The sequence below is a fragment of the Diorhabda carinulata genome, chromosome X (assembly GCF_026250575.1).
Source record: "Diorhabda carinulata isolate Delta chromosome X, icDioCari1.1, whole genome shotgun sequence".
Taxonomy (NCBI): domain Eukaryota; kingdom Metazoa; phylum Arthropoda; class Insecta; order Coleoptera; family Chrysomelidae; genus Diorhabda; species Diorhabda carinulata.
The window spans coordinates 30,501,654-30,529,147 of NC_079472.1; the positions used below are offsets into that span (position 1 = coordinate 30,501,654).

General features: G+C 30.5%; 1 protein-coding gene and 1 long non-coding RNA gene across 2 annotated transcripts in view; both read left to right on the forward strand.

Annotated features, from left to right (window-relative positions):
• Window positions 1-27,494, forward strand: part of LOC130900931 (uncharacterized) — a 90,942-nt gene that overhangs the window by 59,066 nt on the left and 4,382 nt on the right. The window lies entirely within an intron of this gene.
• Window positions 19,520-20,698, forward strand: LOC130900932 (uncharacterized). The gene is made up of 2 exons (XR_009060230.1): window positions 19,520-19,739; window positions 20,246-20,698. It is a non-coding gene; the product is annotated as an uncharacterized LOC130900932 (long non-coding RNA).

Below are 27,494 nucleotides of genomic sequence, written 5' to 3' on the forward strand. Positions count from 1 at the left end.
CATATATTATATATTACATCATTCAAAATTGTGTGAATGACACACAGATAGCGCTGTCAATGTCAAATCTATATGACGTTAATGCTATGCGTCAAATTTCATGACATTTCGACTGGTCAAAAAACATGTAAGGACACATGGACTGAATAGAATACTTTTAACATTGAAATTGAAAATAAGACGAGGTTAAGACGAAAAGCTCTCGTTGTACGGACTTTATATCAAGAGAGAAAACGTCCTAAACGGAAAACCAGCTTTTCCAACTAGAATAAACAATTATCTATTATTCTGGATGGTCAGCGGGATTTAGAAGAGGACCGGGAAGTAAATTATACACCGTGCAGTGTCCGGATTCAACCCTCAAAGTAAACTCCGACGTAAATTACGATTGCTTTTGCACAATAGGCGGATTAATTGATTTTTTAGATTGAAATAATTGAGAATTGGGATACGTGGAGTGATTCACAATCAACCGGTTGTTGGTTTGTTCGTTATAAATCGATTCAACTAAATATACTTTTAAATATCCAACGATTTCTTGGTAATAAACCTACAAACTTCGTTTTTAATTTTGTCTTACAACGTTTGTAATTTTAAATCGAAAAAAGTTGTTAGACTTTAAGACGTAGGGAGCTACTTCAATGGTCCTTTTTTATTGTTAATAATTTTCAAGTATACGAGGGTTGCTACATAAGTTAAGTTAAGAGAATGATTGGTTTCCATGATTTTCACGAACACTTCTGGTAAAAAAAATAGTGATGTACCATTCAGAATTGATTGTTCTACGTTGCTCTAATGGAACGGCGGGTCCTGAAAAAGGAATTGCTCCTCTGCAGAGCTGGAGTTGTGGTGGTTGCGTGGAGTTGTGTTTGCTAAGTTTTCTGGAAAAGAAAAAAAACGAAAAAAAAGCATAAACGCTATTTCTCTGTTTGGATTTTTATAATTTTCAAGAAAGTCTTTCTAAATTTAAAAGATGGGGTACAGCTTGCGGTTCATCGTCGGCCATTTGACTAAGGAACCGGTTCACCAGGTCAACATCGACGTCGACAGTTTCAAGAAAATACATATTAAAATAAAAGTATGCCAATAACCTCGTATGCGGCTGTATTATAATAATTAATGATCACTTCCAGCACTCTTATTGGAAAGAATTTCGTTAGCATTAACAAAAGCGTTTTTCGAAAATGAAAAATAGTATTAGACATCTCAACAACAACAAAACTGAATCTAAACACTTGGAGCTGTCGCCCGGTACATTAAAGATATAAATTTCCGGAGGGACTAGCTCTAATGGAATTGTAGGTATTCAGATTAGCGAAAGTTTTTATATAAAAAATGAAGACATAAATTGACTTAGGACACTATGAAAAATGATCCTAGGAAAATATTTATTCGGGCCGCTTTGATAAATGATCGGTTTAAGTGAATTTCTGAGGGCTTCTACGAGTTAACAAAATGATCACACAAAGAGATATTATTTATTTAAAAATATAAATCAAACGTGAATAGAAAGGTAGGCATGTATAAATTTCCGATATATTATTCAACTTTAAGTGATTTGAAATAATTTTATCATTACGATACATTCCAAAGATTTCCCTTCAATTCCCCTATAAAATTCTACATTCCTACTCGCATTTTTTAGCTCGTTTTTAGTATTTTTTTCATCTATTCCTTCAATATCGTCAACATCATCATTAAACCTTTCAATCCATTCGATTATCACTTTCGTTTTTAACGCTTTAACATCCTTTTTGAGGTGGATTTATTCTCGTTTTCTATATTATTTTCTTAATGCTTTTATGTCTTTCTCTATTTCGTTTCTCCAAGTTTTTCTCGGCCTGCCTCTTCTCCTTGGCCACTATGTGATTTATTACATTATTCTTTTCATCTTTCAATCTCTTTCTCTATTTTTTCGTTTTTATTTACTTTTCTTTCTCTCTCCTGTGCTATGTTTCAACCCATTATCTATCTCTCGGTTTTTCTTCTTCTCTTTTGTTTATTACTGTTGTTTCCATCGCACGTACATTGTTATTTCGTTTCGTTTAGTTATATTTTCGTTTTTTAATAAGTTTTTATATCATTTTCTTTTTCTTGTGTCTGTTTATTATTCCTAGATAGCTAAAGATCTATACTGTTTCGAAATTGTATTTATTTGCATTCATTTCCGATGCGCAATTTCTTGTTTCTTCTTCTAATTTATCAATTTCTTCTGTATAAAACATTTTAAATGATACTAGAAACATTTTGAATCTCCCTGGTATTGATTCGGTCTTTCCGAATAGCGCTTAAAGCCCGATTTCTGATTAGGTCATCGCTTAATTCGTTTTAGGGGATTGATCTAATTGTAGGATTTCACGTCGTTCCTTAATTTTATTTGAAAGGATCCCATTGGACATTATTTCATTATTTTCGACGCGATAATTTTTCGTGACGTGCATTTTTTTCCTTTATTTCGCAATACGATAAATTCTAAGACATCTGCAAACAAAAAATGAAATTTCGAGGTCGTCAAGAAAATTCGTACACGTGTATCATATCTATAATATTTCATTGGTAAATAATGGTCAAGACAAAAGGTCTGAAATCCCTTCAAGTTGAATTCTTTGGTTCACCACAAGATGATGGAGGTGTTTAAGGTAACGTCAACGAAGGGAACGTGATTAGTAAGCAGACCGTTTATAATTAATGCCCTTAGTAACAACAAGGGGAACTTCTTGACCCCAATTCCTCAATTCATCTATATTCAAATCTTCCAAATTAGATACTACCAATAATGATGAATAATATTATAAAATCGAATGTATCGGACGTCCCAATTTCTTAAAAATTCTTCGATACATTCCCAATATGTCAAACATTGTCATCTTTTGACAGTAAGGTTTTTAGCTGTCAAAAACCCGCCAATCAAAAGCAACAAGTTTTTCAAAATTTGATTCTTCGTCCTTTCACATTGCTTATCTCAACATATACACTCTCTGAAGACATTAAAATATTTATTGAAACGTTGTTATAGTAAAAAATATTATTTGTACCACGTTTAACACACTTAACAACACTGTCGAACAAAAAAAATACGAATATAGTATTAAATTTGATAGATCCTGTTCTTATCTTTATTTTTTGGTTTCTGAAGATGGTTATAAGTTAATTGAAACGTCGTGACAATATGAAATATATTTCTTAATCAATTTCTCATATTCAACGACACTTTAGAAAAAAAACGGAACATGAATTACTCGAAAATACCGTAGATTCTGTTTTTATCTTTGTTTTTTGGTCTCTGAAGATGGTTATAAGTTAATTGAAACGTCGTGACAATATGAAATATATTTCTTAATCAATTTCTCATATTCAACGACACTTTAGAAAAAAAACGGAACATGAATTACTCGAAAATACCATAGATCCTGTTTTTATCTTTATTTTTTGGTCTCTGAAGATGGTTATAAGTTAATTGAAACGTCGTGACAATATGAAATATATTTCTTAATCAATTTCTCATATTCAACGACACTTTAGAAAAAAAACGGAACATGAATTACTCGAAAATACCATAGATCCTGTTTTTATCTTTATTTTTTGGTCTCTGAAGATGGTTATAAGTTAATTGAAACGTCGTGACAATATGAAATATATTTCTTAATCAATTTCTCATATTCAACGACACTTTAGAAAAAAAACGGAACATGAATTACTCGAAAATACCATAGATCCTGTTTTTATCTTTATTTTTTGGTCTCTGAAGATGGTTATAAGTTAATTGAAACGTCGTGACAATATGAAATATATTTCTTAATCAATTTCTCATATTCAACGACACTTTAGAAAAAAAACGGAACATGAATTACTCGAAAATACCATAGATCCTGTTTTTATCTTTATTTTTTGGTTTCTGAAGATGGTTATAAGTTAATTGAAACGTCGTCACAATATGAAATATATTTCGTAATCAATTTCTCATATTAAACGACACTTTAGAAAAAAAACGGAACATGAATTACTCGAAAATATCATAGATCCTGTTTTTATCTTTGTTTTTTGGCCTCTGAAGATGGTTATAAGTTAATTGAAACGTCGTCACAATATGAAATATATTTCTTAATCAATTTCTCATATTCAACGACACTTTAGAAAAAAAACAGAACATGAATTACTCGAAAATATCATAGATCCTGTTTTTATCTTTGTTTTTTGGCCTCTGAAGATGGTTATTTATAACTATATTGAAACGTCGTGTGAAAAGACATGTACATGATATAAATAGATACAAAAAAGTATATGGATTGATGAAATTTTAAAGAAAACGTGACTTTACTTTCCCGAATTGTTCTTACAATATTTTTTATTCGAAAATTGAAAAGATTTTTTAATAGGAAACAAATCGGAAGGAAGTACGTTCCAGTTTGAAATAATGGGCTGTAGCTCTTGATGAAACATAAAAAAGACAACAGGGTCGGTTCAGTTTAAAATTTCAATACTCCAATCATCAGTTATCATACTCAAACTGTCTCAAATGCAATTATATTATATAAAAAAAGCTTTTGTTATATTAAAATCTTCTTCTGCAGAATGAAAAGCGTTTATCGAATCGTTTTCATTCAATATCTGTCGATTTAAATGTTTATTTTCGAAATTTAAACCTCCATTAAGTTATACATAAAGGTTTTAATCATCAAATTGAATTAGGTAATTATAAAAACTTGGTGTTAACTTTTTTACACATGGTATTAAATATGGCGATTATAATGTTACCGTATGGTTCTAAACTATTTTCAAGTCATCAAATTGAAGATTTATTCCACAGATTCTATAATGTGAATATTTACTTGTAAGAAATCAACCGCAGCTCAAGGATCCGAATTTGAACAAAATATGAAATAAAAATCAACACAAATTTTGCGGTGACTCAGCTTAACACATTTTCTTTATCTAAAACTTCTTCCATTTCCTTATTTTTTCTTCTATTTCCTCTTGTTTTATTGTCAGCATCTCTTTCAATATCAAACTCATGGTTTCTACAGATTAAATCATGATGAATTTACTTTTTGTTTTATATATTTCGAGTTTTGTTTTCATTTTCATTTCTTTGCTTTTCAATATTTTTCTTCATACGCTAAAAGCTCTTTTCGTTGTTTATTTCTTCTGTTTCCTCTTTGAGTTCATAGCTTTCATGTTTTTTCTTGCTACATGTTATATGCTTCGACTCCAAAGCCGTGGGGTGTTTCAATACGCATTCAAAAGTTTCGATTATGAAAGCCCCCGTTTGCGATTATATACCCCCGTTATTTATCGCGCTGGAGGTCCACAAGGTGCACTTTGGTAATCACAGTTCTAAAATTTGAGTTTTTCATGGTTATTTCTTTTTCCTTTTATATTCCAAAGTTTTACTCAGTTATCAACGTACAAATCAAAATGAATTTCTTGAGGCTTATTTTATCTTGAATCCTGACCTGTATACGTCTACGTACTCTATCACGTGATACCTTCTATTTCTTTTAGTCTTCGATAGATTTTCTAAATTTTTTAGTTCCATAGATCACTTTTAATTTTGCCGGATCTGGTGGAGTTCATTTGCATCTACAATTAGAAGTTTGTATGCACTAAAACTTTTCTCGACAAGATATGATGATGACAAAGCTTTTGCGCAGTCCATCACCGTGAGGTGTTTCAATCCGCATTCAAAATTTTCGATTATGAAAACCCCCGTTTGCGATTATGGATCCCCGATCAACGTACAATTCAAAATGAATTTCTTGAGGTCTGTTTTATCTTGAATCATGACCTGTATAAGAGATATACCCGAGGCTATCCATTCGTATTAACGAGAACGTTTTTTTCATTTGAAACGAGATCATAAGGCACCTCCGAAATGTCGAACAAAGGCTTCGTCTCTTTGAATCTTTTGTTTGTGGAAGAATTAATTTTGGTTTTCGGAATTATCTTTGTTAGAATTATGATTCGATTTTTGTCAAAGAACAATAAGAATTTTTGGTAATTTCAACGCCACCTGATCGGAATTTCGAATAGAAAATTCGATTCTACTGAAATAATAACAAACTTTCATCTATTACATTCGAAATTCTACCTGTGGAAAGTACCCAAGTCCGAAATGGTAAATAGCTACATCCCGATTTAATTTCATAATTACTTGGTATTAATAACGTAAGATGTCGCCACGGATACGCGATAATCTGCAGTAAAGTTTAAGTATCCGTTTTAAGTGTTCCAACAGTTTCCCTCTCTTTAATTATCTAATAAGTATGCTGGGATTTAACGTAATTAATTGGAAGTATCATGTTTTCAAGTACACTTCAGCGGATATCTAAGATTTAATGCTGAAATAATTAGCGATAAATTTACAACAGGAAAATTTCATAAATATTTAAGGCAGATATTCGTTTTTTCTGTTTAATTTAGTACAAAAAAGAATTGAGCGAGCTGTAACTGAATGAATAAATTAATTCAACGTCTGTCGATTTTATAAGAAACATTAAAGATTCGTTATTTCAACGAAAGATGGCGATATTAGTGTCAAAGTAATACTGGTTGTCATATTATTAAATCCTAGTGTGCTATTCATTCATTTCCATTTCACTTTTCACTTACAATTCATGCTACAACTTTGAGGTTAGGTTTAAATCAAACTATACTATATTCGCAAAACATTTTGAGATTTTACTAGAAAAAATATAATTTTCTATCAGTAGCTGCGTGATAAATATATAAATGAATAAATAAGAAATGATTTTACGAAAAGCTACAAAGTCTCGATGAAATCGACATCAAAAGATTGACTGACATAATTGAAGAATTCTAATTTTTGGGAAACTAGCATCTTAAAGGTTTTTAACCTCCCGGAGAAGTGTCAGACAAACAACGAATTAACATTCATTAATATATTATAAAAACCAATCGAAGCAGTCCACTATAACGTTTCTAATTAATTCTGAACTTAAGATTTCGTTTTACCAATTAATAGATTTATTAGTTGAAATATTTAGGATATCTTTGAATTTCTGCATCTGTTATTAACAGACGAAGCCTTTGGAGTTGATGTAGTCCAAGTTTGAAAATGTCTATTCGTGATTTAATCAAATTTGTCATTAGAAATGGCGGAAAACAAGCGGAAATCGTGTCCATGACGCATGTAACGAATATTTGCCGACCCTTTCGGGTCCAGTTACTGGACAAAAAGGCGAGCTTGTGATTGTTTTGTCAATCCCTAGTTACCAGAATCAAATTAGATCTATCGATTATTTGATTAATATCCTCGTTTTGAATAAAATTTTAGACCAATCCGATATATATTTACGAAAATCGACCAATAGGTACCAGACCGAACTCAACTCGAAAAATTTTACTACAAAATATATTTATTTATCAATCTAGAAACATAAAATAATCCGAGGGGGGTAAATCTGGTGAATTAGGTGACAATTCAAACTTTAATTCATTAATATGTGAACTGGTGCATTCATAATTATGAAACGGCCTTATTTCTGTAAAACAAACATCTTCACGATGTTGTTTGTGTTCCAATATGAGCACCAATCTTGTGCACAGCTTTCTCATGTCCAAATTTTCAGTTAAAATGCGATATAAAGCACTTTTTGAAATGCCTTCCAATCGACGATCACCCAGCGGTTTAACTTCAATATTTTTGGAATTGTCACTTAATTTGGTGTTCGCAGGTCGTTGGACATCGCTTAAACTCTGCTACCCAATATCTTACTTTTAATAACGAAGGAGCAGTCTCAACCAAATTACATAACGATTACCACCAACGTGGTGTCTTCAAACTTGAAGCAAACTGTATCGATTCAACTCGAAGAAGTTGATAATCTGATTTGGGACATTGGGGACAAACGGATCGAGAATATGGACTGCTCTATACTCTATGAAAAGTTAAAATCTTCCTTAGTGACCTCTAAATATTTACAATTGATCGATAAGTAGACATCAACTTTTATTTTATTTCAGTTCCTTTTAGAAACAAATTTGCTTGTTGATATAAACTTTATATCGATTATGAGACATCCCGAATTAAAAAAACGTGGTAGATATAATAATTTAAGGTTGTGGAGATGAAAATTCCGTACATTTTTAGACAGCACATCAAAAAATGTCATAAAAGAAAAGATAAGTTTTGGTCAAAACGGCCAACGGAAAACTGAGAGTGAGAGGTTTCGAGAAATAGAACGCGCCTCAATTGAGGCCAATTGAACGTGTATTCTAAAGGTTGAGAAGCGGTGTACACATAAAGAATTCAGAATTAAAAACAACCTAGTACTGGCCTAACAACTGCCATTTACAGATTTAAATAAAACACATGATTACGACTGAAAAAGAAAGTCGTTTGCAAATCGGGGGTTCGTGTAGTAATTTGTTAGACATAGGAATAAATGGATCCATGGGTGTGTGACCACTGTTGGAATTGATGTTTTCCAGTCACGTGTTACAATAAAAAATCGTTTTTAATTCAGCGACAAATCGCCAAGTAATTTTCAAAATGATTTCGTTCACTATAAGTCTCTGAAGACGATAATAGGTTAGTCGAAACCCAATTCCCGGTTTACCTTGACCTTGAAATAACTAGTTATCCAAATAAACGAATGGAATTCATTTAAAGGGCCCTTATCACCCTTCTTGGTTTACCAAAAAGCCTTACAACTTTGAGGGAATCAACTGAGAGAAAACTATATATTATTAAATGAAATGTATAGTAGTTTTGGGACTTCTAATTTCTCGGATAAATATTTGACTTCGTCAAAATGTTTCACGTAACATAACCTAATAATATTTGGACAGGTAAATTTCATGATAATTCGTTTAGAAGGATGAATTGAAAGTTATTTTATTTACCTAGGGCCGTAGGATGAATTACCTGCTGTCCAAAATAACTATTTGGAATTCTAGATTATGCAGGTGTTGTTAAAATCTAACTCCTCCAGTTTCGTAGCCCCCGTATAGGGTAATTCAGAGTACCTGTTACGAAAAATGAAAGTCTTCACTTTATTATTAATTTTTTATTGATCAAATTTGGTTATACAAACTTTGGTGACGATTTATCAACTGAAATTTTAATAATTTTTACTTTGCTTTGATTTTACTTGTCTTCATGGATCAATTGATCCAATCTTCACATTCTTCAAGAGTTGATTCTGCTTTCTTTGTATACAAACAAGGCTCGGTATTTTCAAAATTTTCTTTCTTCTCTATTTTTTGTTTTCTTTTGTCTGTCAATACATCCACTACATGTTTTGCATGGTTCCTTGCAATATTGTCAATTACTGAGACTAAACTTTGAGGTTCCTGGTATTACGACCCAAGGATTCTACGATTTGACGTTCATTAGAAACGTTAATCTTCTATTCTTCGGTCTTCAAATACGATTATAAGCTAGCTGAAGAAGACCTTCATGCGATGCATGTCAATCAACAATCAGTAGGACTTTATTTGATTTTGGATATTACTCTGATTTTTATATTTGTTTGGGATCAGTTTCATTAATATAAAATATGTGAGAAAGCTTAATAAACAATTGGTTATCCTTCAAAACGGTTTCCAAATCGTTGAAATATCATTATACATCATTCTTTAAGCGATCAATAGATAAACCTTCTGATTTACGAATATTAATAAATTTTTTTCTAGAAACCCAGTCGCGATTCATAACCAGTTTTCTTTTTATTATGTGTATTGAATTATCTGTAATTAACGACGATCAATTTCTTAAATTTTCAAAGAAATTAGCACCCAAATGTTTCTTTTTAAGGTTATTTAGAAACGCGCGTTCGACAGTGTAATTGTGGTTGTTGGTGTAGTGGTGGTGTACACCGTGTAGTTTGAGGTTATACTAACAACAAAATAATGAACAACAAGATAAAAATGAAACGAGATCGTTCACAACGTAGAAATTAACATGCATTTCCGGTTCTGTAGATGTAGACGTATATTACTTTTTAATTTAGTTAGCAGGAGGTTTCCATTGAAAAAAATAAAAACAAAAACAAGTGAAATTCCTGAATGATGAAGTTGTACATCCACGGGCCAAATTAAAAGAAAAAGACGCAATAAAGTAGGCAGCCATGGGACATCAAAGCGAATTCGATTTAAATTAGTTTTTCAATTTAATAAACAAATTTATTTAACAGCAACACAAGGCTTTTATTATTATTATTATTATTATAAGGGACCCTTTTGAATTTCGAAATATAAAAAAATCTCTTTAATTGAGTCACTTTCAAAAAGAAAGTCAAACATTGTTGTTTTATTTGTTTTGGGTCCGCGTACTTACATAAAGGAACAGGGAATGATTCAGGGGATTACCTAATACGAAATTTACTACTAAACAAAATTTTTATTGTTGTTTAATAAGGTTAGAATTAATATCTGCGTCAAGCGTCAATTTGACTATTGCGTTTAATTATTTTCAAGAGAAACTAAAAAATTTAAACGCAGGTATTCGATAGCTGGGGAATATAATAGAATTAGTACAGTTTGAAGCTTAACGTATGGAAGAATCGGTAGAATCGGCTCAAAACATTCAAAGCCGAATTTATTTCCTTCTCTATTCTAATGTTTAATTGTATATCACTCTTTCCTGCTTTTCCCAACATAATTCCTTGATATTGGAAGCCACTAACTTGTTCTATCATCTCCTATCCAACCAAGACAACAATTTTTATTGCTACTACCATAATTTCAGGTTTTTTTTTGTTTATTTTTATTTCTTTTATCAATATTTGTATGTTTCTTTTGACGAATGACTGTTGATTTTTGTAGAAGACAGTCTCTAAAAACATCTCTCAGAGATAAACGAAGTTTTACACTTCAAAAATACAGTTTTGTAGTTCGATTGAAAATTTGTTTTTGTGATAGACTGTTTCTAAAGATAATTCTATGTTTCTTTCGACGAATGACTGTTGATTTTTGTAGAAGACAGATTTTAAAGACATTTCTCAGAGACAAATGAAGTTTTAGACTTCAAAAAGCCAGTTTTGCAGTTGAATTGACCATTTGTTTTTGTGATAGACTGTTTCTATAGACAATTATTTGTTTCTTTCTAGGAATGACTGTTGATTTTTGCAGAAGACAGTTTTTAAAGACATTTCTCAGAGACAAATGAAGTTTTAGACTTCAAAAAGCCAGTTTTGCAGTTGAATTGACCATTTGTTTTTGTGATAGACTGTTTCTATAGACAATTATTTGTTTCTTTCTAGGAATGACTGTTGATTTTTGTAACAGACAGTTTCTAAAGACAATTCTATGTTTCTTTCGACGAATGACTGTTGATTTTTGTAGAAGACAGTCTCTAAAAACATCACTCAGAGATAAACGAAGTTTTACACTTCAAAAATACAGTTTTGTAGTTCGATTGAAAATTTGTTTTTGTGATAGACTGTTTCTAAAGATAATTCTATGTTTCTTTCTAGGAATGACTGTTGATTTTTGTAGAAGACAGTTTTTAAAGACATTTCTCAGAGACAAATGAAGTTTTAGACTTCAAAAAGCCAGTTTTGCAGTTGAATTGACCATTTGTTTTTGTGATAGACTGTTTCTATAGACAATTATTTGTTTCTTTCTAGGAATGAATATTGATTTTTGTAGAAGACAGTTTTTAAAGACATTTCTCAGAGACAAATGAAGTTTTAGACTTCAAAAAGCCAGTTCTGCAGTTGAATTGAACATTTCTTTTTGTGATAGACTGTTTCTAAAGACAATTATATGTTTCTTTCTAGGAATGAATATTGATTTTTGTAGAAGACAGTTTTTAAAGACATTTCTCAGAGACAAATGAAGTTTTAGACTTCAAAAAGCCAGTTTTGCAGTTGAATTGACCATTTGTTTTTGTGATAGACTGTTTCTAAAGACAATTATTTGTTTCTTTCTAGGAATGACTGTTGATTTTTGTAGAAGACAGTTTTTAAAGACATTTCTCAGAGACAAATGAAGTTTTAGACTTCAAAAAGCCAGTTTTGCAGTTGAATTGAACATTTGTTTTTGTGATAGACTGTTTCTAAAGACAATTATTTGTTTCTTTCTAGGAATGACTGTTGATTTTTGTAGAAGACAGTTTTTAAAGACATTTCTCAGAGACAAATGAAGTTTTAGACTTCAAAAAGCCAGTTTTGCAGTTGAATTGAACATTTGTTTTTGTGATAGACTGTTTCTAAAGACAATTATTTGTTTCTTTCTAGGAATGACTGTTGATTTTTGTAGAAGACAGTTTTTAAAGACATTTCTCAGAGACAAATGAAGTTTTAGACTTCAAAAACCCAGTTTTGCAGTTGAATTGAACATTTGTTTTTGTGATAGACTGTTTCTAAAGACAATTTTATGTTTCAATTGACGAATGACTGTTGATTTTTGTAGAAGACAGTTTTTAAAGACATTTTTCATTGTCAAACAAAGTGTTAGACTTAAAAAGACAGTTTCGTAGTTCAGTTGAACGTTTGTTTTTGTAATAGACAGTTTCTAAAGACAATTCTATGTTTCTTTTAACGAATGACTGTTGATTTTTATAGTAGACAGTTTTTAAAGACACTTCTCATAGACAAACAAAGTTTTATACTTCAAAAAGTCAGTTTTGTAGTTCAATTGATTTTTATCTGATATTTTGTGGGTTAATTTCACTGAAACAGTCATCAAGTAACTAATCGATAGATCATAGTAAATTCCTATTGGAAAGCTGTGTATAAACCTCGTATTTACTTTTGTTTTTTTTCCCTTTTTACATGACACCCTAATGGTTCTATCCAAACCCATCAGCATCCGATTTTCAAACGACACATATTAATGACGTTCCGGTATCGCATTTGTGGTAAAGTAATAAAAAATTCGAATTAAAAACTACTAATGACTTTTTGGGGGTAAATCTCTAGTCAGTCGTTTATTTATTCAGATAGAGAATTGAAAGTTTAGGAATTTTATTATCTATATAAAAAGTTGAGTTTCGGTAACCTAATTATCAAAATAATCCTAATTGACATTGGAAAGTGTCTAAACCACTGATGGATATAGAAAAAAAAATGAAGTTAACGAGAATGAAATCAGCGAAACGATTGTGGTGAATATCCTCCCTCAAGAAAATAGAATATCGAAACGAAATCTTGTATAATTGCTCGTTATATATAAACCTCTTCCTCCATCTACACGTAATTGGGACGATTCCATTCTTTATTACAAAATATCTATTCATAAGATCCATTATTGTGATGTAGAGACCAAAAAACTGTTTCTCCATGCAAATTACAGAAGAAGAGTTTATGCTAACCATATTTTAAGAAAGAGATAACTATTTTTACACAATTATTCACCTATTATGTAATAGATTTGATTTCAATTGGCAAATGATTGTGCATTATTTTCGCATTGTATAGTATTGAGCCTTAAACTAATTCTGCGCGTTTTTTCATTGTTTTATACTTCAAAATAATACTGAAGGCAAAGCTGGATGTTGTGAATAAAAATATTTTTGATACTCAAACTCAGATACAATCTAGAAGCGTGTTTCCACAACTTCATAAAGTATTTTTGTTTATATACGTATGAAATTGTGAGAATTAAATGAAATTCTCTATTCCTTGCCGTGCATATTAAATCTAACTCGAATGTGTGATCTTCCAAGTCGAATTATAACCGAAACAATAGACGGTAAAGCGAAACCGAAAATTCCAGACGTTCAACAATCCTCTAATGCCCATACAGCTATTTTGGATATCAATCCTTCATTGAAGACATTCCTCAAATGCGATGTAAAGGAATTAATTGAAACCTAAATTGTTTTCTTTTTTATAAGTGGAATACAAATTGACAGAAATATTCATACTGGTAGGAAAAATGCTTTTTTCACTAGGTTTTTTGGAGAATTTTCATGAAAATATTTTTAAAAAGGGGTTTTTTACTTATATACATAGTTTTAGGGAATGCTTGTAGGTGAAACTAATTTCAATCACGTCTATACAATTAGCAAAAGTAGATATAACACATTTTGAGTTTTTTTCCACAAAGATAAGAGCTTCAGTCCAAGTATTTTCTTTAAATTTGAAGATAGTGCTATAATTTGCTTAGAAATTATTAACAGTACCACATAGCAGCAAATTTTTGGATTCTTTGACATAATAGTTGAAATTAAAACTTTAAATCGAAATTATTTTTGTTCAAAAAATCCAATAATAATGTTAAATTCCAGATCAAATGTGTAGTTTTCCTAAAAAACTAATTTTCATTCTTTTTCCTCAATTTTTCGCCTATAATAACTTTTTTCGATGTAATTGATACCTTTTTTGAACTACTCGAATCGAAAATATACATTATATTTCACTTTTTTTACCATATTTTCGCTGAAAAGTTGTAGTTTCAAAAAACATAAATCACACATGAATCAATCGAAAGACTTTATATATTGTATTTCTTCAATTTTATATTTGTGTGGAATTTTTGTAGAATACAGTCTCTAAAAACATTTCTCAAAGACAAATGAAGTTTTTTGACTTCAAAAAGACAGTTTTGTAGTTCAATTGAACATTTGTTTTTGTTATACACAGTTTCTAAAGACAATTCTATGTTTCTTTTGACAAATGACTGATGATTTTTGCAGAAGACAGTTTTTGAAGACATTTCTTAGAGACAAACAAAGTTTTAGACTTCAAAAAGACAGTTTTGCTGTTAAATTGAACATTTGTTTTTGTAATCCACAGTTTCTAAAGACAATTCTATGTTTCTTTTGACGAATGACTGTTAATTTTTGTAGAAGACAGTCTCTAAAAACATTTCTCAGAGACAAACAAAGTTTTAGACTTGAAAAAGACAGTTTTGCAGTTCAAATGAACATTTGTTTTTGTAATCCACAGTATCTAAAGACAATTCTATATTTCTTTTGACGAATGACTGTTGATTATTGTAGAAGACAGTATCTAAAAAAATTTCTCAGAGAGGAACAAAGTATTAGACTTCAAAAAGACAGTTTTGCAGTTCAATTGAACATTTGTTTTTGTAATAGACAGTTTCTAAAGACAATTCTATGTTTCTATTAACAAATGACTGTTAATTTTTGTAGAAGACAGTCTCTAAAAACATTTCTAGAGACCAACGAAGTTTTAGACTTGAAAAAGACAGTTTTGCAGTTCAATTGAACATTTCTTTTTGTAATACACAGTTTCTAAAGACAATTCTATGTTTCTTTTGACGAATGACTGTTGATTTTTGTAGAAGACAGTCTCTAAAATCATTTCTCAGAGACAAACAAAGTTTTAGACTTCAAAAAGAAAGTTTTGCAGTTCAATTGAACATTTCTTTTTGTAATACACAGTTTCTAAAGACAATTCTATGTTTCTTTTAACAAATGACTGTTGATTTTTGTAGAAGACACTCTCTAAAAACATTTCTCAGAGACAAACAAAGTTTTAGACTTGAAAAAGACAGTTTTGCAGTTCAAATGAACATTTGTTTTTGTAATCCACAGTTTCTAAAGACAATTCTATATTTCTTTTGACGAATGACTGTTGATTTTTGTAGAAGACAGTCTCTAAAAACATTTCTCAGAGACAAACAAAGTTTTAGACTTGAAAAAGACAGTTTTGCAGTTCAAATGAACATTTGTTTTTGTAATCCACAGTTTCTAAAGACAATTCTATATTTCTTTTGACGAATGACTGTTGATTATTGTAGAAGACAGTATCTAAAAAAATTTCTCAGAGAGGAACAAAGTATTAGACTTCAAAAAGACAGTTTTGCAGTTCAATTGAACATTTGTTTTTGTAATAGACAGTTTCTAAAGACAATTCTATGTTTCTATTGACAAATGACTGTTAATTTTTGTAGAAGACAGTCTCTAAAAACATTTCTAGAGACAAACGAAGTTTTAGACTTGAAAAAGACAGTTTTGCAGTTCAATTGAACATTTGTTTTTGTAATCCACAGTATCTAAAGACAATTCTATATTTCTTTTGACGAATGACTGTTGATTATTGTAGAAGACAGTATCTAAAATCATTTCTCAGAGACAAACAAAGTTTTAGACTTCAAAAAGAAAGTTTTGTAGTTCAATTGAACATTTGTTTTTGTAATAGACAGTTTCTAAAGACAATTCTATGTTTCTTTTAACAAATGACTGTTGATTTTTGTAGAAGACACTCTCTAAAAACATTTCTCAGAGACAAACAAAGTTTTAGACTTGAAAAAGACAGTTTTGCAGTTCAAATGAACATTTGTTTTTGTAATCCACAGTTTCTAAAGACAATTCTATGTTTCTTTTAACAAATGACTGTTGATTTTTGTAGAAGACACTCTCTAAAAACATTTCTCAGAGACAAACAAAGTTTTAGACTTGAAAAAGACAGTTTTGCAGTTCAAATGAACATTTGTTTCTGTAATCCACAGTTTCTAAAGACAATTCTATATTTCTTTTGACGAATGACTGTTGATTTTTGTAGAAGACAGTCTCTAAAAACATTTCTCAGAGACAAACAAAGTTTTAGACTTGAAAAAGACAGTTTTGCAGTTCAAATGAACATTTGTTTTTGTAATCCACAGTTTCTAAAGACAATTCTATGTTTCTTTTAACGAATGACTGTTGATTATTGTAGAAGACAGTATCTAAAAAAATTTCTCAGAGAAACAAAGTTTTAGACTTCAAAAAGACAGTTTTGTAGTTCAAATGAACATTTGTTTTTGTAATCCACAGTTTCTAAAGACAATTCTATATTTCTTTTGACGAATGACTGTTGATTATTGTAGAAGACAGTATCTAAAAAAATTTCTCAGAGAGGAACAAAGTATTAGACTTCAAAAAGACAGTTTTGCAGTTCAATTGAACATTTGTTTTTGTAATAGACAGTTTCTAAAGACAATTCTATGTTTCTATTGACAAATGACTGTTAATTTTTGTAGAAGACAGTCTCTAAAAACATTTCTAGAGACAAACGAAGTTTTAGACTTGAAAAAGACAGTTTTGCAGTTCAATTGAACATTTGTTTTTGTAATCCACAGTATCTAAAGACAATTCTATATTTCTTTTGACGAATGACTGTTGATTATTGTAGAAGACAGTATCTAAAATCATTTCTCAGAGACAAACAAAGTTTTAGACTTCAAAAAGAAAGTTTTGTAGTTCAATTGAACATTTGTTTTTGTAATAGACAGTTTCTAAAGACAATTCTATGTTTCTTTTAACAAATGACTGTTGATTTTTGTAGAAGACACTCTCTAAAAACATTTCTCAGAGACAAACAAAGTTTTAGACTTGAAAAAGACAGTTTTGCAGTTCAAATGAACATTTGTTTTTGTAATCCACAGTTTCTAAAGACAATTCTATGTTTCTTTTAACAAATGACTGTTGATTTTTGTAGAAGACACTCTCTAAAAACATTTCTCAGAGACAAACAAAGTTTTAGACTTGAAAAAGACAGTTTTGCAGTTCAAATGAACATTTGTTTTTGTAATCCACAGTTTCTAAAGACAATTCTATATTTCTTTTGACGAATGACTGTTGATTTTTGTAGAAGACAGTCTCTAAAAACATTTCTCGGAGACAAACAAAGTTTTAGACTTGAAAAAGACAGTTTTGCAGTTCAAATGAACATTTGTTTTTGTAATCCACAGTTTCTAAAGACAATTCTATGTTTCTTTTAACGAATGACTGTTGATTTATGTAGAAGACAGTATCTAAAAAAATTTCTCAGAGAAACAAAGTTTTAGACTTCAAAAAGACAGTTTTGTAGTTCAAATGAACATTTGTTTTTGTAATCCACAGTATCTAAAGACAATTCTATATTTCTTTTGACGAATGACTGTTGATTATTGTAGAAGACAGTATCTAAAAAAATTTCTCAGAGAGGAACAAAGTATTAGACTTCAAAAAGACAGTTTTGCAGTTCAATTGAACATTTGTTTTTGTAATAGACAGTTTCTAAAGACAATTCTATGTTTCTATTGACAAATGACTGTTAATTTTTGTAGAAGACAGTCTCTAAAAACATTTCTAGAGACAAACGAAGTTTTAGACTTGAAAAAGACAGTTTTGCAGTTCAATTGAACATTTCTTTTTGTAATACACAGTTTCTAAAGACAATTCTATGTTTCTTTTGACGAATGACTGTTGATTTTTGTAGAAGACAGTCTCTAAAATCATTTCTCAGAGACAAACAAAGTTTTAGACTTGAAAAAGACAGTTTTGCAGTTCAAATGAACATTTGTTTTTGTAATCCACAGTTTCTAAAGACAATTCTATGTTTCTTTTAACAAATGACTGTTGATTTTTGTAGAAGACACTCTCTAAAAACATTTCTCAGAGACAAACAAAGTTTTAGACTTGAAAAAGACAGTTTTGCAGTTCAAATGAACATTTGTTTTTGTAATCCACAGTTTCTAAAGACAATTCTATGTTTCTTTTAACGAATGACTGTTGATTATTGTAGAAGACAGTATCTAAAAAAATTTCTCAGAGAAACAAAGTTTTAGACTTCAAAAAGACAGTTTTGTAGTTCAAATGAACATTTGTTTTTGTAATCCACAGTTTCTAAAGACAATTCTATGTTTCTTTTGACAAATGACTGTTGATTATTGTAGAAGACAGTATCTAAAAAAAGTTCTCAGAGAAACAAAGTTTTAGACTTCAAAAAGACAGTTTTGTAGTTCAATTGAACATTTTTTTTGTAACAGACAGTTTCTAAAGACAATTCTATGTTTCTTTCGACGAATGACTGTTGATTATTGTAGAAGACAGTATCTAAAAAAATTTCTCAGAGAGAAACAAAGTTTTAGAGTTCAAAAAGACAATTTTGCAGTTCAATTGAACATTTGTTTTTGTTATACACATTTTCTATAGACAATTCCATCTTTCTTTTAACAAATGACTGTTGATTTTTGTAGAAGACAGTCTCTAAAATCATTTCTCAGAGACAAACAAAGTTTTAGACTCCAAAAAGACAGTTTTGCAGTTCAATTGAACATTTGTTTTTGTAATAGACAGTTTCTAAAGACAATTCTATGTTTCTTTTGACGAATGACTGTTGATTATTGTAGAAGACAGTATCTAAAAAAATTTCTCAGAGAGAAACAAAGTTTTAGAGTTCAAAAAGACAGTTTTGCAGTTCAATTGAACATTTGTTTTTGTAATACACAGTTTCTAAAGACAATTCTATGTTTCTTTTGACGAAAGACTGTTGATTTTTGTAGAAGACAGTCTCTAAAAATATTTCTCAGAGACAAACAAAGTTATAGATTCCAAAAAGACAATTTTGTAGTTCAATTGATAATTTGTTTTTGTTAAAGACAGTTTCTAAAGACAATTATATGTTTCTTTCGACAAATAACTGTTGATTTTGATTTTGACAGATGCTTATATCGTAAAAATATGTCTAGAATAAAACTAAAACAGACGTAATTCTAATAAATACTGAAACGATGGTCAATCGAATCATCCTGTAAAAGATAATATTTTCAGCTCTGTTGAATAATCAGATCAGTTCAAGGTTCTCTGTAGCACACACAAACAAAGTTTTATATTTATAATAATATCCAGTTATGTATGTTATAACATGTACCGATGTTATTTCAATACTGGTTCCAATATGTTGATAAAATTTTAAATTGCGCACACAAGTTTCACAATTTAATTACAAAAACCATCTCGTATCATCAAATGTGACTTATCAGACACTGCGCTCATTTAAAAACGATTTTGTCTCACAAAATCGAAAGTAATATTATGTATTTCATACTCGAAAAATCAGGTAAGTTTTTCTTTATATTCAAATTCAAATTAAAAACAAAGTATGCAATGGGATAGTACAAAAAAATAATTTACATCGTAATGACATACATGCAAAATGTTTCTTCTTATTCTCCATAACTATTTATGGATATTTCCATATTTATAGATACCGGTCGTCTAAAACACGGCGCGTCGGCAACAGAGCCCTTTTTTTAAAGAATTTCTGGTACGTCCTCCACACTGTTGTACGATTTGATAGCTGCGAGTTAATAAATTTTTGTTGTAAATCAGTAAACGAAGTTTCGTAATCCGTAGAAACTTCATAACAAAAAAATTTCGTTTTTGTAGTGTCTACTCGACCGAGCACGTGTTATCTAGACACAGAAAGAATTATTTAAAGTACGAACAAGCTTTGTTTGAATCTTTTTCGAGATCGTCAAGCCAAGCATTTCAATTTTAAAACATTTAAGATTAATTAGTTTATTTTTGAACTAGGAAAATATTGAAAAGACTTTTGATTTCCAGGAAAATGCTAGTAAGGACACTTTTACTACTAAGTATCTCCTATTTTGTTCTATCCACATCTATAATATATAAAGTAGAACCAGATGAATCGTCCTGTGTTTGCCACCATGGATATAATGTACAGAAGCATCCAAAAGATAAACGATTTTATTGCAAAGGTATTTTACACGAAGGGAAATCAGCTTGTGTGAATTTGGAAAGACCAAGGTGTAAATGTACCTTAATTAAAGGGTTTATAGTTCAGGATTTATACGGTTATTGGTGTATTAAAGTTAAACCTGGATACGTGGAAGAAATAAGATGGGACTGCGAGAACAAAAATGATTGGGACGAATTTTTTAAATTGTATCCCGAGGAAAGACCCAGCGCCGATACTGAAGTGTAGCCAACTCGAATTGATATATATAAATTCAATAATTTATTTCGTTCACACATCATTGTAATAAAGAAAAACTAGAATTATTGTTAATTATATAATTTATATCATCTCTTAGTTTCATTTTCGTGATTTTCAAACGTATGAAGAATCAGAATCAAAAAACTTAACAAAGCATATAATAACTTAAATGTATAACTTCTCAAAATTGATTTTTTCTTCTAACTATTGGTTTGTTTTGGTCTCTCTTCTGGGTGTTCTTGATAGAATGCTTCCCATTCCGCTTTGTTTTGACATTCCCATCTCTTATCTTCCTTTCCATCGACAAATCTTCCACACCAAGTTCCTGTGAAGCAACAAAAGTAGAAAATCATTTTTTTTTATAAGAAATCGAGATAATATTAAATTGAAGTTTACCTGAAGAATCTTGTACAACACTGGTAGCTTCAGTTCCACACAAACAGTCTGGTTTGAAGACTATATTACAAGGGAGGATAGATTTCAAAACGATTCCTTGACAAAAGACATTTCCGTGTTCGTCTTTTTGAGCGGAAAATCCTTCTTTACATTTACAGTCGGAAATTTCGTCAGCAACAACTGACAATGAAATTAATAACAGAACGTATATTATAGACCTGCAACAAACGAAACGATAATTGATTAGAAAATAAGAAGAATTAACTGAATATATAATTTGTGAGGTTAAAAATCAAAAAGAACGACGACATAGCGAAGAAAGGAAAGATGATAATACAATTGCTAAAAAGGAGATTAAAAGAGAAAAAACGAAAGATCGACCAGAGGTAGTTTGAGCTCCAATGATGATTCCGGATCTAGTGGAAAATTAGCTATCTAGTTGAGAAGCACAGTTTCTAAAGACATTTCTCAGAGACAAACAAAGTTTTAAACTTCAGAAAGACAGTTTTGTAGTTCAATTGAACATTTTTTTTGTAACAGACAATTTCTAAAGACTATTCTATGTTTCTTTCGACGAATGACTGTTGATTTTTGTAGAAGACAGTTTCTAAAGACATTTCTCAGAGACAAACAAAGTTTTACACTTCGAAAAGACAGTTTTGTAGTTCAATTGAACATTTTTTTTGTAACAGACAATTTCTAAAGACAATTCTATGTTTCTTTTAACGAATGACTGTTGATTATTGTAGAAGACAGTATCTAAAAAAATTTCTCAGAGAAAAACAAAATTTTAGACTTCACAAAAAGACAGTTTTGTAGTTCAATTGACAATTGTTTTTGTAACAGACAGTTTCTAAAGACAATTCTATGTTTCTTCTGACAAATGACTGTTGATTATTGTAGAAGACAGTATCTAAAAAAATTTCTCAGAGAAAAACAAAATTTTAGACTTCACAAAAAGACAGTTTTGTAGTTCAATTGAACATTTGTTTTTGTAACAGACAGTTTCTAAAGACAATTCTATGTTTCTTCTGACAAATGACTGTTGATTTTTGTAGAAGACAGTTTCTAAAGACATTTCTCAGAGACAAACAAAGTTTTAAACTTCAGAAAGGCAGTTTTGTAGTTCAATTGAACATTTTTTTTTGTAACAGACAGTTTCTAAAGACAATTCTGTGTTTCTTTCAACGAATGACTGTTGATTATTGTAGAAGACAGTCTCTAAAAACATTTCTCAGAGAAAAACAAAATTTTAGACTTCACAAAAAGACAGTTTTGTGGTTCAATTGAACATTTGTTTTTGTAACAGACAGTTTCTAAAGACAATTCTATGTTTCTTCTGACAAATGACTGTTGATTTTTGTAGAAGACAGTTTCTAAAGACATTTCTCAGAGACAAACAAAGTTTTAAACTTCAGAAAGGCAGTTTTGTAGTTCAATTGAACATTTTTTTTTGTAACAGACAGTTTCTAAAGACAATTCTATGTTTCTTTTAACGAATGACTGTTGATTATTGTAGAAGACAGTCTCTAAAAACATTTCTCAGAGAAAAACAAAATTTTAGACTTCACAAAAAGACAGTTTTGTGGTTCAATTGAACATTTGTTTTTGTAACAGACAGTTTCTAAAGACAATTCTATGTTTCTTCTGACAAATGACTGTTGATTTTTGTAGAAGACAGTTTCTAAAGACATTTCTCAGAGACAAACAAAGTTTTAAACTTCAGAAAGGCAGTTTTGTAGTTCAATTGAACATGTTTTTTTGTAACAGACAGTTTCTAAAGACAATTCTATGTTTCTTTTAACGAATGACTGTTGATTATTGTAGAAGACAGTCTCTAAAAACATTTCTCAGAGAAAAACAAAATTTTAGACTTCACAAAAAGACAGTTTTGTAGTTCAATTGAACATTTGTTTTTGTAACAGACAGTTTCTAAAGACAATTCTATGTTTCTTCTGACAAATGACTGTTGATTTTTGTAGAAGACAGTTTCTAAAGACATTTCTCAGAGACAAACAAAGTTTTAAACTTCAGAAAGGCAGTTTTGTAGTTCAATTGAACATTTTTTTTTGTAACAGACAGTTTCTAAAGACAATTCTATGTTTCTTTTAACGAATGACTGTTGATTATTGTAGAAGACAGTCTCTAAAAACATTTCTCAGAGAAAAACAAAATTTTAGACTTCACAAAAAGACAGTTTTGTAGTTCAATTGAACATTTGTTTTTGTAACAGACAGTTTCTAAAGACAATTCTATGTTTCTTCTGACAAATGACTGTTGATTTTTGTAGAAGACAGTTTCTAAAGACATTTCTCAGAGACAAACAAAGTTTTAAACTTCAGAAAGGCAGTTTTGTAGTTCAATTGAACATTTTTTTTTGTAACAGACAGTTTCTAAAGACAATTCTATGTTTCTTTTAACGAATGACTGTTGATTATTGTAGAAGACAGTCTCTAAAAACATTTCTCAGAGAAAAACAAAATTTTAGACTTCACAAAAAGACAGTTTTGTAGTTCAATTGAACATTTGTTTTTCTTAACAGACAGTTTCTAAAGACAATTCTATGTTTCTTCTGACAAATGACTGTTGATTTTTGTAGAAGACAGTTTCTAAAGACATTTCTCAGAGACAAACAAAGTTTTAAACTTCAGAAAGGCAGTTTCGAAAGACTATTCCATGTTTCTTTCGACAAATGACTGTTGATTTTTGTAGAAGACAGTTTCTAAAGACATTTCTCAGAGACAAACAAAGTTTTACACTTCAAAAAGACAGTTTTGTAGTTCAATTGAACATTTTTTTTTGTAACAGACAGTTTCTAAAGACAATTCTATGTTTCTTTTGACAAATGACTGTTGATTTTTGTAGAAGACAGTTTCTAAAGACATTTCTCAGAGACAAACAAAGTTTTAAACTTCAGAAAGGCAGTTTCTAAAGACTATTCCATGTTTCTTTTGACAAATGACTGTTGATTTTTGTATAAGACAGTTTCTAAAGACATTTCTCAGAGACAAACAAAGTTTTACACTTTAAAAAGACAGTTTTGTAGTTCAATTGAACATTTTTTTTGTAACAGACAGTTTCTAAAGACAATTCTATGTTTCTTTCGACGAATGACTGTTGATTTTTGTAGAAGACAGTTTCTAAAGACATTTCTCAGAGACAAACAAAGTTTTAGTCTTCAAAAAGACAGAAAGATTAAATGGAAACAGAAAATATTCGCTAGAATCAGATCCAAAATGTAGCCAATTATGCTATGATACAACAATTCTCGTTCTCCAGGAAATGCTTTAGCAAAAACAAAACTGAATTTTTCAGCTAGACCCACCCAGCGATGTAGGATGTCAAAATAAATGCTTCTGAATTCCATACTACAAAAGTAAGGCTCCTCAAGCAGCGCCTACAACGTTAATAGATAAAAAGAAAAAATTGGTTTGTAATTTTTATCATAGACATGATATTAACAGGCAAATTTCTTGTATAAAAGAAGTTAAAGCTAGAACGAAATAACATATAAGAAACCTTAGAAATTTTTAGAGGAAATCATCACAGTATAAGGAAACACATACTTCGATGCTGCGATTAGACGTGCCGATAAGGATACTACGAGGTAGCTAATAAGCACTCCAATACCTTCCTAAAGCATCTACTAAAGTTCGACACCATTAAGTTACGTAGAAATAAAGAAAATGATAAATTTATGGTATGAAGACACCTCTGAAGGACTGCAACGGAATTTCTATCGCATAGTCACGGTAGGATTAGCTTGACGAGAAGGTGAAGCTGCTCCTTGATTGTATCGAATCAAACAACGATGATTTTGTAACAAATCGAGTTGAATGTATACAGCAACACTTGCCAGAGTAGTTCAAGAATGTGCTCTGAAAGCAAATGAAAAATAACATCAGATTATTTGAAAAATTGATACCAATTGGACGAAAAAGCTTTCAAAATTGGACTAGATGGTTTGCTGAAGCAATTGCCTTGAATATCAAGGAAACTAATTGTTCGATTAACCAAAAGAGCATACAATTAACAAATTATTTGTCCTGGAATGGTTAGAAGAAATCTGTTGCAACTACAATGCAAGTTTATACCTTCCTCTTGACTTTTTGACCATTTCTTTAAAATTCTTGTTAACGAATATCTAAAGATGATATTGACATGTGATTTTTAAAGTTTGGTTCGGGTTAATGTTTAATAAAAGTTTTTATATGACATTAATGTAGTTAATCACTGTTATTTCGATTATTTTTACAAAAAACAAATATTAACGTTGTAATAATTTTTTGCGAATTGTTTTACTTACATTATAAGACCGATGACACCGTTTCTTGTAGCGACACAACTAGAGAATACTGCGAAATCAACTCAAGCCGAAGAAGTACCGTTCTATAACAGGTTTTAGCACATCATCAACGGCATAATAAAAAGAAAAAAATTACCCACAGTTACTTATACATATCCAGTAGTTAGATATGGTTTTTTTAATAGAAAAAAAACACCCAGTGTAGGGGTTTATTTGCGTGTAAAACTCATCGAATGCCATTATGAACTACATTCTTCGACCCCAAAATTCACGCGTATTTGATTTTATTGAAATATAGAAAATGCAGCTGAAATTCAGTGACGTACAACATTTCTAAATGTAAAATGGCATGAAATATTGCAAATACTGTTCTAAATAAGACTATGTCGAACAGTTCTGATGATCATATGCTGTATTTATATCAGAAAAACAGTCAGATCACCCACTTTTATCTTGAATATCAATTTCTCAACATTCTGATCAACTCTAGATCATTTTCTCTATCAATTAAATCAGTATCTGACCACGATCTTGGTAATATTCACTATGAACATCCCCAGAGTTCCAAAAATTCCAACTTATTAAGTAGAAGAGGATCTGCTTGGAATGGAGCTCTAAATATGCGGGTTGTACTCCAAATATGGACGAGTCTTGGCGTCGTAGAGAATTAGAAGCTGTTTTGAAGCTATTTAAACCACACAAATATACCAGAAAATAAACCAAAAACTCAGAATTTGAAAGAATAGAAGCTACTGTGGAAGAGGCAGCCATATTACATTCGAATAGCTCGAGAATGGTCTTGTTGGTAAAAAATCTCGATGAATGATTCTCAAATAGATGTTGCAAATACTGTTCTAGATGGGACTATGTTCACAGCTCGAATCTGCTGTATTAGTATCAGTGAAACAGGCAGATCACCCACTTTTATCTTGAACTCCCAATTGCTCAACAGTCTGATCAACTCTAGATCATTTCCTCTATCAAACACAGCAGTTCACCAGTATCTGACCACGATCTTAGTAATATTCACTATGAACATCCCCAGAGTTCCAAAAATTCTAACTTAGTAAGTCAAAGAGGATTTGCTTGGAATGGAGCTGTTAGAAGCTGTTGTAAAGCTGTTTAACCTATTTAAACCACATAAATATATCAGAAAATAAACCAAAAACTCAGAATCGGAAAGACGCTACTGTGGAAGAGGCAGTCCAAGTAAACTTCAGCATGACTTACATCTGAAAAGATAGAATTTAGTAAGTAAGACTATACCAAGAAATTGGTCTTAACTTCAATACCCAACTGGTGAATTTGAGATGATTTGGGGATATTTTAAGAGCAACAGCTTTCTTTATGAAGCCAGTAGCCTAGATCTATGCTGCGTTAAACTCAAACAGATTGATCCTACCCATTCTAGAACGTTTTCAAGGTCAGTAAGTATTGATCTGGTTTTAAGCCAGTTCATAGGGCTAGATAATAAGATGAATCCTTGGAAAACACGTTGATTCTAATTCCTTTTGAATCGTGTCTTGGATAGAGTAGAAAACTAATAATATAAGGTCAATGATCTCGATTTATTTAGAAGAAAATAAATTTATGCCGCGATTAATTTAGGTACATCCTGGAGGAAAAGGGAAACGAAATTGTTGATAGACTTGCTAAATTAGGATCCAAATTCTTTTAGGTAATCCACAGGGGTTGAGACAGACAAAGATATTCTTGGGAAAGATACCAGACAGATGAAGAAACGATTAACCACTACGGAATTCCACAGAACTCTAGTTAGAACTCCATTCTGAACTTACATATGTACATGTTAGACCTTGTCAAAAGCTTTCGATATATGTGCAATTGTTATGTGATGAACAGTATTACTATTAATAGTTATTCAATTATGGGAATCTACCTACAAGAAAAAACTAAAATTGAGAAAATTACGGCTTTTGAGTTTTGGAGGTTTACGAGATACGATAAAGAAACGAATTTCTTATTTACCCCGTATAAATATACATAAATTGATATCAATTTGTATATAAGTTATTTAATATTATTATTTTAAATATCTTATTTGCTAATTATTCTACAACATCACTTAAAAGTTAATTATTTGTTTTTATACTAATTATTGATATAATTGATGGAATAATAAACATAAA